Source organism: Pezoporus wallicus, unplaced genomic scaffold, assembly GCF_028554395.1.
Source record: "Pezoporus wallicus isolate ANWC-B61680 ecotype Strahan unplaced genomic scaffold, APGP_CSIRO_Pwel_v1 contig_3181, whole genome shotgun sequence".
NCBI lineage: Eukaryota > Metazoa > Chordata > Aves > Psittaciformes > Psittacidae > Pezoporus > Pezoporus wallicus.
The window spans coordinates 3,127,475-3,145,489 of NW_026641700.1; the positions used below are offsets into that span (position 1 = coordinate 3,127,475).

The following is an 18,015-nucleotide window of genomic DNA, read 5'->3' on the forward strand; positions in this document are numbered from 1 at the left end:
GGAATCATTTAATCATCAATCTTTATGCTTCAAGGCATGCCAGAGTCCACAAGCTTTTTGTTAGCTTCAAGTGCGATTTGTGCAGTTTTATTTTTATACAGTGCCCTGGGATGCTTGCTGTGGAAAGCTCTTAATATAGGTGTAACTAAGTGTGCTGTTCAGACTTCTCATTAATTTGCTTGTCTTCACTCTAACCCAGAGGTAAAATACAAAGCCTACAGAATGAGGAGTTTGGAATAAAATGATAGAAAATGTGGCTGTGAAATAAAGACATTTAGCACTGAGGACTCAGACTAGCAGTGGAGGAAACAGAACAGGATGTTCAGAAAGTCCAAGCCCTTTGGCGTGAGTTAAGGAGTTTGGAAATATGCAGGGCTACAGTGAATTTGTGAAACAATGTTTGTCTTCCTAAACTGAATGCTGGAAAGCACCCATTTCACACTTTGCCTTTGCCAGCACCCTGATATGTATTGTGGCACTCACAGCCTTTTTATTTTCTGAGAAGTATTTGACTTAGTGTCTAGAATTTATTTGAAAGCTTCCTGCTTTCTTGTGGTGCTGACATGATTGTGTTGTGGCTACGAGTCTAAACTTTGGAGTTTTAGTCTTTGGTCCTGCTGGTACTGCCCTGTTTCTGATGTTTATATTTTAACTGCAGCATCAGGCTTGAAAGACTACACTTCCACTTTGCTTCACCACTGCTTTTTCTGCACTGGTAAGTTAATCAGGGCCAGGACTTGTATCTTATGATTGTCCGTATTGTTTCATTTCTAGCACATTCCGTGATATGGTTTTGGCCCGTGCCAGCTAGCACACCCCCAGATGACACCTGTGGCGGGATGGCGAGGGACTGTTCTCAGCAGGCATTATTGAAAAGGTAACCATATTTTGCAGGGGAAAAGAGTGTAGGGATGTGGATATGAGCTGGCTGTGCCTTTCCCCCCAGAGCCTCTGGATCCTGGTGCTAGACACTAGACAGTCTCTCTCAGGCTTAGCATTTGAGGAGGATGCTGAAATGCAAGCTTTTGCTTCCTATGTGCATTGGTAGCATTGTTATCCCTAATGATATCGAGCTGTCTCCTCTGACTGCCTGTGGGCCATCTGCTCAGGCTCACAGCACCACTCCATACCTCTGAGATCTTTTCTCTTTGGATAAGAGCCAGGTTAGGGGCACAAACCAAGTTTTACATCAAGCTAGCAACACAAGAGAACCCAACCTTGTGAACTTGAATGAGCTTTCAAGTGAGTGGTCTTCCATCATGCAGCTAATTTGCAAGCTCATAACAAAGCCACTGTTGTCGAAGGCCCACAACAGAAAGTTAGAGAAATAATGACTGTTCTGTTATGTATATTTTTACTTATCGCACAGGGCAGTGGTAATTGCACATACAGATTTGCTTGCACGTGTGTCTGGGGTTTCTTTTGACCTCACACCCCTAGTTCACTCTTCAGGCTTTGCAACACTTTACATGAAAATAGGTAGTGCTTAATTGTCTCTAGGACCTCTAGTTTGTAAAGGCCCTTTGCAGTTCTCTGTTGGAAGGGATCATGGAATTCCTGAGCACTGCTGATGTTTCGCCTGTGTTCCATAAATCGTGTGAGATACACCTATATATGTAATATTGTTTATAATCCTTGGTTGCTTTCTTTCTGATTTTTTTTTCTGTTGTCTGAGTTTTTGGTTGCAAAGGGAGATGTTATTAAAAGCATTTCACTACAGAAAGTACTTCTTCATTTAGGTAGTACATGGTGCACAAGTAGGATGTACATCACTAGTAGCTGTAGGCTGCACAGACTTGTTGTTTTGTCTTGAAAACAATAGGATTAGCTGCATAGTGAACATGTATTTAGCATCACGATGTAAGCTCTCGAGGCGTTCTTGGTGCCTCTGCAGCAGCAAAGGAAGAAACCACTATTGAGTCATTGGACTAAGCAGCATAGCTTCTCTCCATCATGACGCTCTGAGTATAGCACTGTTACTGTGGTGTTTGGAAACACTGAGCAAAAAGGATTTTGTTGTGTCAGTGCTAGGTGAAATGGCATTTTTAAAAATTGGTTTGGTGGCCAGTTTGCTTTTGAGGCTGATGAGGGCCATGATGGTAATCATGCAGAAATTCTCATGAAAAAGACTGAGAGGTGGAGACCCTCCTGTGTAAACTGTGCTTACAGTTGTTGCCAGCCTATGTACTGCTCTCAGCATTTATTAGCTGAAGAGACTCAAAAGTCAATCTGGAAGGGATTGTGCTGACTGCAAGTTTTTGTAGCCTTTGGTGGTGCCAGATGCAGAAATAGGCAAATCCGGCTGCAGTGGAAGGGCGTGATGGGGCAGCTCCAGCCCAACTGCTACCCTGGAGGCGTTTTGGAGGCTTTGGCTGGGAGCCGTGAAATGCACCTCCCTGGGGAGGGCTGCATTGCAAACAGACCTTGCCCTTCCCTATCACTGAATTCCTCTGGCAGAAGGCTGGCACCAAAACACCTAAAAATATTTATGATAAAGCTGCAATGATTTTTCCCCTCTGTGAGATAGGGATGGGGTTTGCATTGTGTTTATTGATTCGTATCTCACACATGACTGTTTCAAAAGGTCTTGTAGCAGCCACTCATTAGTGGTGGCACTGTAACTGGCTGAAGGCCAGGTAATAGCATGTTTCTCAGTTTCTCCCTCTTACATGGCCTAAACCAAACACTTAACAGCTCCACACTGACTTAAGTAGCTGTTAGTTGGATCAAGCCACACTGTTGTAGGAAACAGAGGACCAAAGGAGTAGCTCCTATTTTTCCTGGGAAGTTCAGCTTTTATAAAGAGCAGAAGAAGAACTGAAAGGTCCTCTCCACCCCAAAGGTGCACCCAAAGGAGCACCTTTGAAATAGGATACGTGTTTATATGTATGAACAAATTAGCATTAGAAGTAACTTAGTGGTAATAATATTTATGAATGCTTCAGAACACTTTTCTCATGGAATTATGGTCCTTTGTAGCTTGGTCCACACTGTGTAGGAAATGCCTTTGTGGGAAGGTGTTAATGCACAGGGAGAATGCTGAACAAAGCAAGCCTGCTGCAAACTAAAAGTTTATAAAATTTAAGGTTAGTTTATCTGTCATCCTTTCACAGTTTCTTAAACTGAGTTAATCTTTTGCAGGGAATAATTTTTCTTGTTCATTTTATTTACTTCCTTTACTTATGGAGGGGAAAATGTTGGTATCACTCAGGAAATAAGAAGTCTCAATAAGAGCCAAACTCTGCTTCAAGCAGAAATTGGACCACAGCAAATGTAGATAGACCAGAGCTAGCTCACTTGAACTATAATGACACTTAAATTGTTGCTGAACTAAATATGCAGGTCAATGGGTAGGTCTGTCCATCCCATACCAGAGCTCATACTCCTGTATGATTTAGTGCTTTCATGACCTGCATTAGCAAGATTAAAGTCAGCACTCTGCTTTGCCTACCTAGGTCTTTTCTGAGTGTAGGGGGGAAATTCTGAATGCAGGGAAAAAATACTTGCGAAATTCTTAGCACACAGAGAACAATGAGATCCACATTTATCTTGTTGCAGTGATTTTTAGCCTTTTCCATGTTTTCCTGCAGGACAAATTGCTGTGTTGCCTCAGTTTAATTAGTGTTGTTCAGACATCATTTAATCACCCCTACCCTTGCACAAGTGCCAGAAGTCACAAATGTGGATATCTTGGACTCTGATTTTTCACAGCATTCATAACAAAAAGGCAGTTGGCTTCAGAGATCAGAGGCATCTTTGAATATGAAAAACCTGTTTAAGTGTATGTTTTTGTAAAGGCAGTTGCTCATTCAGAAGACTACAGTTCAAGTGCCTGCAGCCAGAACCCTCATTCCTCTGCTGCAGTGTGGTCTTGCTCCTGTTCAATCAATGGGTGGTTTGAGCCACCACAGCTCATAACCCAGGCTTTTCATCAGCTGCTGAATTCTGTTTATTTTCTGGAGTTTGGACCCTTAAAAATATGGTAGCCATTAGTAGAAAAACAACTGAAAGAAGAAGTGTCAAACTTGCTTTCTTTTTTAGGTACTATATGGTTCAATAACAAATAAAGGGTATAGATTATTTACTTGCATTCAAACAAATAATTTGCAGCAGCTGAAAACGAAGGGGAGCAACCATGAGATGAGAATAAAATGCGCAGCACAATTCCATGTGCATTGTTGTTGAATCATTCCCATGCAACCCAGCAATGGCACAGAGATTTTGGGGATTATGTTCAGATTAAATGTCAACAAGAGCTGAGCCTTGGCAGTACGCCAGGAAGGTCATATGAGGAAGGTCCCAAACTTTTGCACTCAAGTTAAAATGTGTTCTGATTAATGCCCATAACATGCTGCAAATGTTAACGCAGCTAATGACTAATGACTTGGGTTAAGAAATCCCGTCATAACTTGCTTTTTTTAAAAACTGTTTAAAATTAGATTCAGGATTTTTTTGCTGCTTTTTGGAATTTAAGACTTTGTCAGTCATTTTATTTGGGGTTATGCTTCTACTGTAAAAATGCTTTCTTTTCAAGTTACACATAAATAGAACAATAACCCGTGAATGTTTTCACAACTAATATTATTTCACAGAATTGCCCCTATTATTGCTAAGATGAGGTCTAAGATATTTTAATTCAATGGCATTTATGGGAGAATATTAATGGAAGGGAATGAGAAAATAAAAATACATAGTTGGGAATTGCTCTTTCTTTTTATTTATCTGTGGTTGGTCTTTGACATTCCAAAACACCTCTGGAATTATGAAGGAATAGGCTGACATTGAGAATGTCTTATTTTGGTTTAATCTCATCTCTGTTCACAGTAGATTTGGTTTTAACTTTGAAAGGATGTTCTTACTCTGAGGGATATCTACACATGGAGTTGTATGGCCTTAGCTGTAGCACTTGAAAGAAACGCTCTTAATTTACTTGCCATCCCTGAAAAAACTATTTTAAAATTGATTTATATCCCTGGCGGTGTTAAACCAGGTTGGACAGAGCCTTGGGTGACATGGTTTAGTGTGAGGTGTCCCTGCCCATGGCAAGGGGGTTGGAACTAGATGATCTTAAGGTCCTTTCCATCCCTAACGATTCTGTGATTCTCTTAAATCCCTTAAGCACTATAAGTGTGATATTACTACTGCATATGATCTTTTTATGTACAATTTTGTTTGCTCCCTTAGCACTAAACCCTGCAGTGGTGAGCACACCTTTCTCATGTCCCTCATGGGCATTGGGTTTTGTTGAGAGAATTTTCATGGGACTTCTGGATATGACCAACATACTGAATCAAAACACAGCTGTTGGATTTGGTTTACCAGTGAGCTTTGCTCCAAAACTGCCTCATGTGAACGGAAGCAAAACTTGGAGTCATTAGCCAAAGCAGCTAATGCTTCTGTGGATTCAGGAATTCACCTTTCATTCCTAATTTAGATATTCATCCCATATTTGTAAATCAGACTTTAGGTATACTACAGACACATAAATACACATTTATGTATATGTGTATGCATGTATGTATGTGTGCATGCTGAAGTTTCTTTTCCTCTTCCTTCCTCCTGTTTTTCCCCACTTCGCCTTCTGCAGTGAGACACAAGGGAGGGGAGAAAACTTTTAGCTGATTGAGGCCAACATTACCTTGGAAGGGTCTACAAACTGATCTGCAGTTTATTAAGCATGAAGGTTGGGAGATTGCAATTAGAGCAGTCAGGTTCTGGAAAGGGTCTCAGTGATAACAGTGGGGTAAAAAATCAAACTGACCAGGAGACATGGGGGGCTGCAGCAGCAGAACACAAAGGTGGGTGACCGGGTCCTGAGGCAGAGGTGCTGCTGGGGTTTGCAGTACAACACATTCAGTTGCTTTGTTATTTATGAAGGGTATGGTATGCATAAACCTTCTTTAAAGTGCAGGTTGAAGAAAGTACAGTTTAGAAGTCAGTCCTTTAAATGCTTTCAATAAATAAGGTAAATTCATAAATCATATTAATCAGCATTTTAATAAAACTTGTTTTAATAAAAATTTCATACCACTTATTTGTCCTGAATTATGAAATTAATAGGATTTTTTCCGTTATTTTTACTGGACCTTCATTTAAAGTAGTCAGTGAAATTTTATCATTCTGCATCCTGAGACGCACAGTAATAAATCAACCCTTATTCCTTATTTTCCTTATTTATTTTGTTTGAAGGTAATAGGACAACAAATATTCTGTTGGCATACATTATTTCTTTGTACTACAAAATATGCAAATATCTCAATGATTATACTTTTATCTCTCTGATATTTTACAAACATGATACAACGTGTTTCACCAATAAATGGAGTTACATGAAAGCAGCTTCAGATCTACATAATGCTTTTGCAAAACACTTCCTCTGTTTCAAACTAAAACATGTGTTCAGCTTGGGAATATGCTTGTAAAGAAACTTCATTTACTTTATACACTTGTGTGTTCTCTTAGGCTTCAGGTTTTTCATTTTAATTAATTGTTTTATCACTTTCTGGACTCCTGGCTGCCCAGGACTGGGAAAAGTTTGGTAAATTACAGTGCTGCTGAGTTCTGCAGTTAGATTGAGTTGGTTTCTTGTTTATGAGCAGCAGTTGCACAAACACAGAGCAGCCTCACTCTGCACGTGTTGCTGCACCTTGGTACCTTGCTCAAACAAGGACTGTGAAGGCAGCTGCGCTGCTTGGTACCTGTAGTGGATGTGGGTTACCTGTGTGTGCTGGCCACCCAGCCTGAGTTTCTTGGGGCATGGGTTAGTGCTACTTGAGTACTTATGGCTGCATAAGGTTGCATCCTGAATTATTGTAAGTGGTTTAGCCTAGTGTGGAAAGCAAAATGTGCTAGGGAGGAGTAAGTGTATTTCCCAAAGAAGGGAAAGAAACACATAATGATAGAGAAATTAATTACCTCTTAACTCTGGCTGTACTGTCTCAAGGTTTTCTCTTTATAAAACCACATAGCATTACTAAGGATCTGTTTGTTGGGTACAACACCCAGGTGTGCTTTATGTGCACAAGTGATTGTAGCCAGAAACATTGCTGCTGCCACTTTATGACTCAGATCATTCATTATTGCAATAATGGATTATCTGTGGCAGGCTTCTCACTGTGACAATTGCCCTTTGTTTGAAATCTGTGTTATACTTCCTATTTGCAGATTGCATCTGTGCTGCTGCTAAATTCAGGGTGTTACTCAGTGTAACAGTAAATAATTGGGAAGGTTCATAATTGAGTTAAAAAGCTTTAATCATCACTTTCATTGAGATGACACTGCTTCCTATTGTTCTTGAGGTTGTTTTGGTTTTTATTTGGGGTTGTTTTGGGTTGTTTGGGTTTTTTTTATTAGTGTCTTGTCTTTTTGTTTTGAGTTGTTTGTTTTAAACTCCACCTGCTGATTAGAACTGGGTAAGTACTGCCAAGAGCATTTTGCTAGTTGTGACCTTGTAAGAGGTGTTCTCTATTGATAATGGTGATACTGTGTGTGCACATAATTTTTCATTAGTGTTTGGATTCAACTTAATTTTATTATTTACCTGAAATCTTATTTTATATATATATGTATGTATAAAATTACTCTAGTTTCATTAAAATGATTGCTGTTGAGTCCCCATGTTACAAGGTGATAATCTGCCACAGCAGGGTGATTACACTTTGTGATGGAACTGTGACCGGAGTGTTTTAGATGGTGTTTCTGCTAGTTTATGGCTGGGGCTTGTCTCCTGTACAAATGGGTGGTCAGGCTGAAACCAAGGCGTGATGAAAACAGACCTTTCCCCTGAGGGGAATGTTCCTGTGCAACCTTCCTCTGCGCAGAGTGTCTGGGTTGCTCATCCCTGGAGAGGCAGACTGGGAGCAGTTGGTATCGGAATCTTCCTCCTCTTTTGGCATCCCACGGTTTGCAGGCAGGTCTAGTGGCTGTGTGGAAAGGAGGCAATGATGAGTCCACAGGAATGATGAGTCAGTGTTGATGGCTGTATGCAGTATTTACACTTCCCTTTTAGAAAATGTACAGGTCATCCCAGCACGGAGCGAGCACTTAAGAGGGAATTGCCATTGCTGTTTGCTGCAGTAAAGTCTAAAATAACTGCGTTTCCCATGGAGGGTGTCAGCAGCTTGTAATGAAAATGCAGAGCAAGCTTGGTTCCTGAAAAGTACATCTGAAGCTAAAATAGTCCTTTTGGTTTTGATTCTTTGACGCCTTATTTTATCCTTGGAGCTCAGAGATGTCCTGATGTTCTAATTTGTAACTTTACTGTTTCATGCAGGGTGAACATGGCTTAAAATAAATCCAGTGCAATCACTGCAGAAACTCTGTCCTGTGCTTGGGCATGTGACTTCTCATTAATTCTACAAGAAAACATTGTTTAGGTTATCTGTGTTAGCTATGAATTTTCTGAATTCCAGGTCATTTTGTTGCAAGTAAACGTAATATTTATGCACTCACTTTCAGTGATAAAAAAGCAGGAAGTAATTGTTTGACAGGTAAAATAAAGCATTTGACTCTTCTGTATTGTGTGGGGCGTTATGACAGATTTCTTTAGCTTGTGTGGCATTCAAATGACACATCAGTAGGGTAACATTACATTATGTTATCTGTCTGCACTTCTACAAGCAATTTCATTATTTTAGTAAGAATTTACAGTAACCTGAAAGCCACTTTGTTACATATGTGGTGATAATTAAACCCATACGACTTTGTATAGTGTAACACAGATACACATTTTCTGCACCCTATAGCAAGAGATAGACAATTACTACTCTTGAGATACTTGCCGGGTAGTTGAACAGAAAACCTGAATTTTTTGCTGAAGGTTTTGGTGATCTCTGAAGGTATTCAGATTTTAGCCATTTCAGTTGCAGCTGGCAAAAAATCACTCTCATCACTGAGATAATAAAATTGACTTTACTGAAATGGAGAACAGTTTTTGGGACTTACTTATTTACAAATGAGATTAAATGGGAGCGCAATTTAATAATACCATTTGCCCTAAACAGTTAAAGGGTCAGTGTTCACTGATTACGTTTTTTACACATCTAAACCAGGGCTGTTTAAACAGCAGGCTTTCACCTAGATTTGGACCTCGAGTGTATTTGACCTTGCTACTACCACATGAAGTTCTCTGATGTTGTTGGATATGTGGCGCTTCTTGCTATTCTTTCTAGTATCTTGGAGAACGGATTTGCCTTTCCTAGTTGTCAAGATTGTGCATGACCCTTGGATAATGCAGATCAAGTGCACTACAAATAGCTGAACAGTCCTTAGTAAATTAACTGAATAATGCAGATTAATAAAGTGTTATATTGTTATTTAGTGCAAAAGATTTTTCACCTTTCATTCAAAAAATAAGTTTAAACTGCAGGATCCTGTTCGTGGTGAACTGCTTGATTTAACAGTTGTATATATGTTAAAAAAAAATCCTAATGTTTTTCACAAGAAAGAATTCCTTTGAAAACACATAAAACCTTTGTTGTGATCAGAACTTAGTTACCTAGTTTAATAGGTATTCATGTAATTTTTACTATGCGATACTTGAGGAAGTCATAAGGATCTTATGTTGGTTATAAGCATTATGAATGTCAGAAAATATATTGGGAGTCAGGGGTACTGACTTCTGATATTGTCCCCCATTTGTAAAAGTGCAAAGTAAGCAATAATTATATTGTGACTGTAATGATATGCATAAACTTTTAGACATAGGAAAAAAAATCTCCTTGGAGTTGCCAAGTATCAGCTTTCAGTTGAGTTGTTTCTTCTTATGTTTTGAGAAGTTCACAGATTTGCATTTGCAGTTTCATAGCAAATAGCAGATTTGAAGCTCTTTTGAGCAGGAGCACTAACACCATTACTGCCTGTTCATAACAGAGAAAAATCTTTAAAAGAAAACCCTCCCATTTCCAGTTTCCACGAAACTCTTAAAAAGGAACAATCGCATGAAAATATTTGCTTAAAATTGATTGACAATGCTATTCAAAAATGAGATGGTTTATTATCCTACTTGTTAACTCAGGCACTACCAGAAGATGATAATTCTTAGACCTGTGATTATTCACTGCTAAACTTATTAACAATGCTTCTATTTTATTCTCTTATTGCAGCTTTCCAAAGCAATCTATGTATTGCAAGGCAGTCTGTTCAGGTTTTCTTTTACCATCATAGTGTGCTTAATTATTTTTTTTATATAATTATCATATAGAAAAGGACACAAAATTTTAATACACAGCCTTACTAGAGAAGGAGGATAATAAGATAAATTAGCCCTAAAAGCAAAAGGCAAAACAAAGTTTAAAATCTAAGTAAGGCTCTGAACTGAACTTTGAGATATTTATCTAGATCAGTAATTATTTCCTTCGTGGGTATTGTAAAAGAAAAAAAAATAATCTGGAATTATTTGCCTAAGGTTGAAGCGTATCATCATTAGAAATGCGTCACTGCTGTCTGTGGACCATTCAGTGTGTAGCAATCATCTTATTTATAATATCAGAATTTTCTCCTTAAGTTGTTCACAAATGCTGAGGAAAGAGGGATTTTTAAGATTCTGGGGATTTTCTTGGTTGTTTTTTCTTCTTTTAATGTGGTGAAATTAGAAAGAAAAAAAAAAGGCAGTACCACTAAAACTTTATTAGTATACTTTCAGAAGAACTTCATTACACTCATGCAATGCTTTGCCCAAAAGCATCTTTTCCACTTTTCACTCATTTTTCTCTCAGTGTCCTGCAAGGGACACCTCAAGGATGTCTTCACTTCCTTCCTACCTCCTCCCATGTTATTTCTCCCATGACGGAGACATCAAAATACTTGTCTACTGAAGTGTTTGTTTTCAGGACCTCTGGAAATCAGTCTTGCCCTGAGACTGAATTGGTCCATTGTTCAGCTTAGCACTAAATAAAGAAAACATCTTTGTGCTTAGTAGGAATGGAAATGTATTTCCATGCTCATGAATTTCTATAGAGAAATCCATTTGATCAGTCTTCAATCTAATGATATTGTTGACAAAATTTCTGAATGCCTGCTATCGTTGTTTGCCATTGCCAGAAGAATTTGGAACTCACATGGTAAAGGCCATTACACCACACCATAATTAGTCTATATTTCCCTCTGTTCTTCTATCTGAATAATCGTTCACTTGTTCACTGACTTTGAATAAGTGATAGTACAATATGTCTGTACCATACTGGTGAAATATTTAAGCAAAGGTACGAATGTGAAGAAGGGCTGTTCGAACTGGTCTGGCCAGGAGACAATGTTATTAAATCTTCTGCATGTACACACCCTTCTTAATCACTGAACATTTCATAAGGAGTTTTCGGCTTAGTGTGAGAGCTTGGCTGTAGAGCTGGAGTAACTGACCTTTGAAGCTAAAGACAACTTTGAAATCTATCTGGCAGATTATCTTCTGTACACCATAGCAATACCCTGAAACAAAACTCTGCCTGTCAGAAAAATGAACTTGGAACAATGAGTAAAAGCAAACACAATGCAGGTTTTGAACATCTAGTCTCAATTCATTTTATTAAACTATGGTATTTGGAAAGATACTGGCCAGTCTGTTTACAACAGCACCAAAGTATGCTCTGATCAAGACAGATATCTTGGTAGGCAAAGTCACAAAAAGCTTTTGGAAGTGTCCTTTCATCTGCTGGTGTGGCCTGTGTGGAATCCCCTAGAGGTTACTGTCATCAGTGAATCCCATGAGACTCCTAATGGAGGAGGCTTTTCAATACCAAATCTGAATCATGAAGTGTGGCTTTGATTGCAGTCTCATGTTTGGGAGTGTTAACTAATGTCTCAGTTCAGCTGCCAACATGCTGATGCCCAGTAATACTTGAGATGTTGCAGAGGGTGTCATGTCCCACTTGACCTCCAGCAGTGGCTCTAGAAGGTTGTCTTCTGTGGGAGATGCCCCCTCATGCTGGGGCAGTGCCTGGAAACAGGCAGTAGAGTGTAGTAAACTTTGTGTTACTTAATTGATAGTGAGATTTTATTTTCTTTTCATGCTTTTGCCTTTGATTTTTTCCTCTAGGAGTTAAATATTTATGTAAAAGGGGACCAGATTGGCAGCAAAGTTATCAACCACTTCTCACAAGAAAAAAAGTGTTAATCTTGGTATTCATCTGATGTAATAAGGGCAGAATGACCAAAACTTAGTATTTTTTCTTTAGTCTTTTTAACATGGAGATGAGCAGGTCATAAAATGTCTTTTGCTTTGGCTGGTGATCTCCTCATTATAGAATTGGAGGCTTTTAAAGGCAATTCAGTGAAGCTTTCAATGTGTTTCCTCTTGGATGAGAACCAGAGGATTCCAGTACGGTCATTCTGGCACAGTTGATATGTTTTATAACACAGGTGCCTACATGTGTGTAATAAATGTAGTTATGCTGTCCCATCTGAACAGATACTTTTAAATTATGTGTTATAGTGAACAAGGCTGGTAATTTAGCATGTCAGTAAAACAAAGTATAAGCAGCATTTGCGTGATGTGTATAACGTACAGTAATTCTGTAACATAACGGCTGCATTGTGTGAGCCATTTTTAAATTTATGTTCAAGATTTTCTTGATTAAGATCTTCATGTGTTTTTTTCCGTCACTAGCTGCCTTCCAGTTAAAATCTGAAAAACTGATTCTAATCTTGCTTGTAGTAGTATCAGCGAGACAGGTTAACCAGTAACAGTTCCTGACAAAGGGTATAAAATCAGTGAGGAAAAGAAGAACTGAATAATACACATGAGAAAGATATGTAGTAAACTAAAATCATCAATACCGTTGAGTTACCCTTGCATTCCAAGTGCAAGGTCCTACACCTGGGTCGGAGCAATCCCAGGCACAGCTACAGGTTGGGCAGGGAAGAGATTCAGAGCAGCCCTGCGGGGAAGGACTTGGGGGTATTGGTCAATGAGAAAATGAACATGAGCCGGCTTCAGTGTGCGCTTGCAGCCCAGAAAGCCAACCGTATCCTGGGCTGCATCAAAAGGAGCGTGACCAGCAGGTCGAAGGAGGTGATCCTGCCCCTCTACTCTGCTCTTGTGAGACCTCACCTGGAGTATTGTGTGCAGTTCTGGTGTCCTCAACATAAAAAGGACATGGAACTGTTGGAACAAGTCCAGAGAAGGGCCAGGAGGATGATCAGGGGACTGGAGCACCTCCTGTATGAAGACAGGCTGAGAAAGTTGGGGCTGTTCAGCCTGGAGAAGAGAAGGCTGCATGGAGACCTCATAGCAGCCTTCCAGTATCTGAAGGGGGCCTATAGGGATGCTGGGGAGAGACTCTTCATTAGGGACTGCAGTGCCAGGACAAGGGGTAACGGGTTAAAACTTAAACAGGGGAAGTTTAGATTGGATATAAGGAGGAAATTTTTTCCTGTTAGGGTGATGAGGCACTGGAATGGGTTGCCCAAGGAAATTGTGAATGCTCCTTCATTCACCTGGCGGTGTTCAAGGCCAGGTTGGACAGAGCCTTGGATGAGATGTTTTAGTGTGAGGTGTCCCCCCCCATGGCAGGGGGGTTGGATCTAGATGATCTTAAGGTCCTTTCCAACCCTAACTATTCTATGATTCTATGCCAGAGTCCTTTTTCCAGGTGATGTTCCAGTCTGTTCTGTGAAATCAAGAAGGCTTTTTTAGTCCTACCCATATCCCTTACATCAGACCATTGCTAGTTAAGTTACTAAGATTCAGCAATGTCTCGGGTGTTCTGGAAATCTTAGGGAACCGGTCTGGCCATTTTACTGCAGTAAGTTTCATCATTAGTATTGCGACTTTGGGGGCTTTTCTTACACATTTTCTTACATATTTTTAAAGGCTCAGTCCTTATTTCAGATTAGTGCTCTGCAGGATGGACCTAATTGCTGTATTCATTAGGAGTCCTGTGATCTTTCTGTGAGGAAGATCTTCAGTGTTTTTTAAAGCTCATGAATGGCTGAAAAAAAATTGGGCTCAAATGCAGTAACCTCCGTGGTTAACATTCTTGAATTAACAAATGAGGATTTACAAGGAGACAGTTAATACTGCATTTAATAGCAAAAGTTCTTCTAAGACCCAAAGGACTTGCTGTAGTTTGGACCCTGTTCCTCAAGTGCCTGAGGCATTCCAAGAGTTGCCTCCAACTCTGGGGAAAAAAACTAGCAGCTGTGACCAAAAATTTCAAATATGTAGAGAAAGTTCTGGATTCTCCACTGATTTGGGGTTTTCCTTAAAGGCATCCAGGAAAGTGTGCTGAAGTTGAGATTGGGATCTGTAGATGAGAATCTATATAGTGTAACTATATCTACATAGTATATCTTATTGTATCTGTATATTCAGGATCTATACATGAGTTTTATTATTTAAGGGGTGTGGCCTGCATAGCATGTTAAATGATAATCCAATTCCTCATTCCTTTAAACGCTCTATTTGGAAAAGTCCAACATCCCTAAGAAGCCACCTGGATACGAGTTAATAAATGGGATCATAGCAGACTCTTTTCACTTCTCTAGTGTTGTGGTTTAAACCCAGATGGTAACTCAGTACCAGGTAGCCATTTGCTCCCCCCCACCCCCACAACTTCTCCCCATCCCCAGGCAGGATGGGGAGGAGAACCAAAGGAATGTAAAACCCATGGGTTGAGATAACAAGGGAAATAACAAGGAGAGAGATATAAAATTAAAGGGGGGAAAATAGCAAGCAGCAACCAAAACAAAAAAAAAACAACACAACAGTAAACAGCAGTGATGCACAGTACAATTGCTCACCACCCACTGACCAATACCCAGCCTGACCCAAGTAGCAATTAGGGCCTTCCAGGTGACTCCCCCCAGTTTATATACTGGGCATGACGTGCTGTAGTATGGAATACCCCTTTGGCTACTTTGGGTCAGGTGTCCTGTCTCTTGGCTTGTTGTACCTCTACTCACTGGCAGTGCATGAGAGGCTGAAAAGTCCATGATCGGGGTAAGTGCTACGGAGCAACAACTAAAACATCAGTGTGTTATCAGCATTGTTATTGGACTAAAGCCCAAACACAGCACTGCACCAGCTACTAGGAGGAAAATTAACTCCATCCCAGCTGAAACCAGGTCATCTGGGATGGTTTGGTTTTGCACTTGAGCCCTGAGGTATGATCCTGAGAAGACAAATCCTAAGTGTTTGGGAGAGTGTGTATGTTGCTTCCCTTCCTCCTGCTCAGGATACCCAACTAGAGCTAAGGCTAGCTTACATGAATTAGCAGCTTTTGCACTTTATTAATCATCCTGAGTTTAGGAGAATAGATTCCCCTCATGGTCTGGCTTAGCTGCCCGAAGAGACTGGGAATTGTTCAGTATATTGTCTGGAAAAGTAGATAAATGAATGCTCTTCAAGCTGGGAATACTGTTTCAAGAAAAGCACTTCTTTTATGTGTCCTGATGCAATGATAGTCAGTTAATTGTAAAATCTAGTTTTCCTGGCTGGGTATTGTGGGGAGTCTGCAGATGTAAATACAAACTTCTGAAGAGCATTAGAATCTGTATATGAAGGGGTCAATGAACATACAAAACACTGAGAACGGTTTGTGCATTGTGCTTAGATTCAGCTGTAATTACATTTTGTGACCAAGAGGAGGAAAGAAGAATGATTTACAAGTGTTTGGGATGCTTTTTAAGGGTTTTGGCACTGCAACAGTATTCAGGCTCTTTTATTGTGTATTGCAAATCTTTCCTAGATGAGGGTAATACGGGTGGAAGCAAGAAAGCCATGATATTGATGACTGTGCTTATAAGAGTTGTGTGATAATCCATTCTAAAGCAAATGATGATATACAATAAACACCTGCCACAAAAAAGCATTGGATGCCTACACCTTGTTGAAAAGTAAAAGTGAAATACCCTATCTGCAGTACTGCATTTCCCTTGATTGTCATGTGTATAAATTGAAACTAATTACACCTAAATCAGTGAAATTATGTTACAGATCTACAAAAGATGTGAATTAACTCCTGCTGCTGGTTTACTGGAGACCTGAAAAGTTCCAGTACACATTTTGAAGGCAGTGTATGTTGTGGTCTCCCTGTACCTGGCATAAATGTGGATAGTTAAGAAATTGAAATAAATAGAAAGTGTCTATGTAGCAATGAGCTACATATCTGATCAGGAGCATGAGAGCTCCTTTGAATTGTGTTCCTCCACTGGGAGCTGTAGGATTGTCAGTCTTCAGACATTTGTGGGTGATAGTTCTGAGAACAGGCTTCAGTTTAAAGCAGACACTGGCATGGGGGTAATCTTTGTCTGATCACTCCATCCTTTCCACCTAGTAACAGAAAGTAGTGTATTTGGACAAGCAGTTATTGTTACAGTTGTTATGTATGTTTGCAAGCACAGGATGATTTAGATTTCGATATAAAAAAAACTCTGTAAGTTAGATAATGTCAGCTTGGTGTTGACAAGAGAGTAGGTGACCAAGCCTTAGGTGCTTTAACTTCTTGAAGTAAATCTCAAGAGCATGCATAGGGTGCATCAGAATATGGGTGCAGTATGCAGTGGGTGTTATGCTTATAGTATCTTGGACGTCATTTGAATAAAAATATTAGAGGCTTTACGCCTTACAGGTTGAAAATGAATGGAATGAATGAAGAACTGGATGGATGTTGAATAAATTGTTCCAACACCACCTTTCAAGTGAGGCTGGATTGAAATTATCCTGCTTCTGGTTTAAAATTGGAAGAGTTTTTAGAAACCAAAACTAATAGAAACAGAGGATCGAAAGTTTTACCATCTGGTTCATGGAGAACAATCCTATGCTTTTGTCAACATCTACTGCATATATTCTTCATAGAAATATGATCAATGTAAAATTAGTTTGTCACTATATATTAATGTCTTTTGCTTGTATGGATACAATCTCTAGGCTTCAGGTATATGGCATCCATAAAACAGTGACATAGACAGTAAATATGACGCAGACCAGATTAAGGAAGGAGCAAACCAGGTTTTATTGGTGATATCTTAAGTATTCAGAAAGAATTGCACCTGGTTTTGTCACTGTGAAATACAGGCAATACTAGCAAAACCCTTCATGCTAGCCTTGCCTGGTGATTTTTTCAGTGGTGATGCACACTTTTTTGTATGAGAAGGGAAAGAAGCTAAGTCCTTTACAGGTACACATAAAGTACACAATAGACAAAAACTTGTAAGAGTGCTGCTTAAGGTTATAATGTTCATCTGTCAACCTCAGAATAAAACTCAAATTATAATCCTAGTGTGCTGAGTGGTTTATGTTATGTGTGTAGCACAGGTATCATAATAGCTTTCCTTCTTTGATGTATTGGTAATTTACTGAATAGTGGCATGAAGTACTGATTTGTTTCATGGCTAAGAACATGGTTTAATTTTAATGCTTCATATTCCTCAGACTGAAATTGTTTGGATGCCTTCTATGTGTTATTGAAGGCTAGTGCTATATTTAAATGTGTTTTACCTTACTGATTTATCAGCTTTTCATAAGCATATCTGATTTGTCTCAAATACCCTCCTATCCCAAATCATTCAGTCTGTGTTATAGTCACTCAAACACCAAGTCCTGACAGCTGCCTGTCCTGTATGATCATCTGTGCTTTTATTCTCTGGTGGAAAGTGTAATTAGAGAACAATGATTTAGCTTTTGAGTTGACATACACTTCAAACTTACTACAGTACTCTTCATCTGCTGCTGTCATCTTATCCAAGTATTGTAAATACCTAATCTTTCTCTTCAGTTAACCCCCAGCTGTCCAAGGTGGAATGCTGTGTCCATTAGCCATACAAAAACTTGTTGCCTACGAGAGGAAAAGATTAGTTATTTCTCTTAGTTGGCCTAGTATGGGAATTTGGAGTGACAGAATGATTATTGAGCTTGAATTTTGGCCAATGCTCTGTTACACAGAGAGTTACAGTTTATGTATTTCTTTCATTCTTGTGATGTTAGGAAGAGCAGGAGGGAGACAACAGTGGGATTTTATGCTAATATAGAGAGTTTGGACTCTTGCTGGGGTAATGTGTTTCAGTTGTCACTGTTCTAAGCTG

At 39.4% G+C, this 18,015-nt stretch overlaps 1 protein-coding gene across 10 annotated transcripts in view; it reads left to right on the forward strand.

Annotated features, from left to right (window-relative positions):
• THRB (thyroid hormone receptor beta) overlaps nt 1-18,015 on the forward strand; it is a 168,056-nt gene that overhangs the window by 63,902 nt on the left and 86,139 nt on the right. For 3 of the 10 annotated variants that reach the window (XM_057424850.1, XM_057424853.1, XM_057424852.1), the window contains one exon: nt 775-877. The exons of the other annotated variants lie outside the window; for them this stretch is intronic. The gene's annotated coding sequence lies outside the window, so the exon portion shown is untranslated. The remainder of the gene's footprint in view (nt 1-774; nt 878-18,015) is intronic. 10 annotated transcript variants of the gene reach the window in all.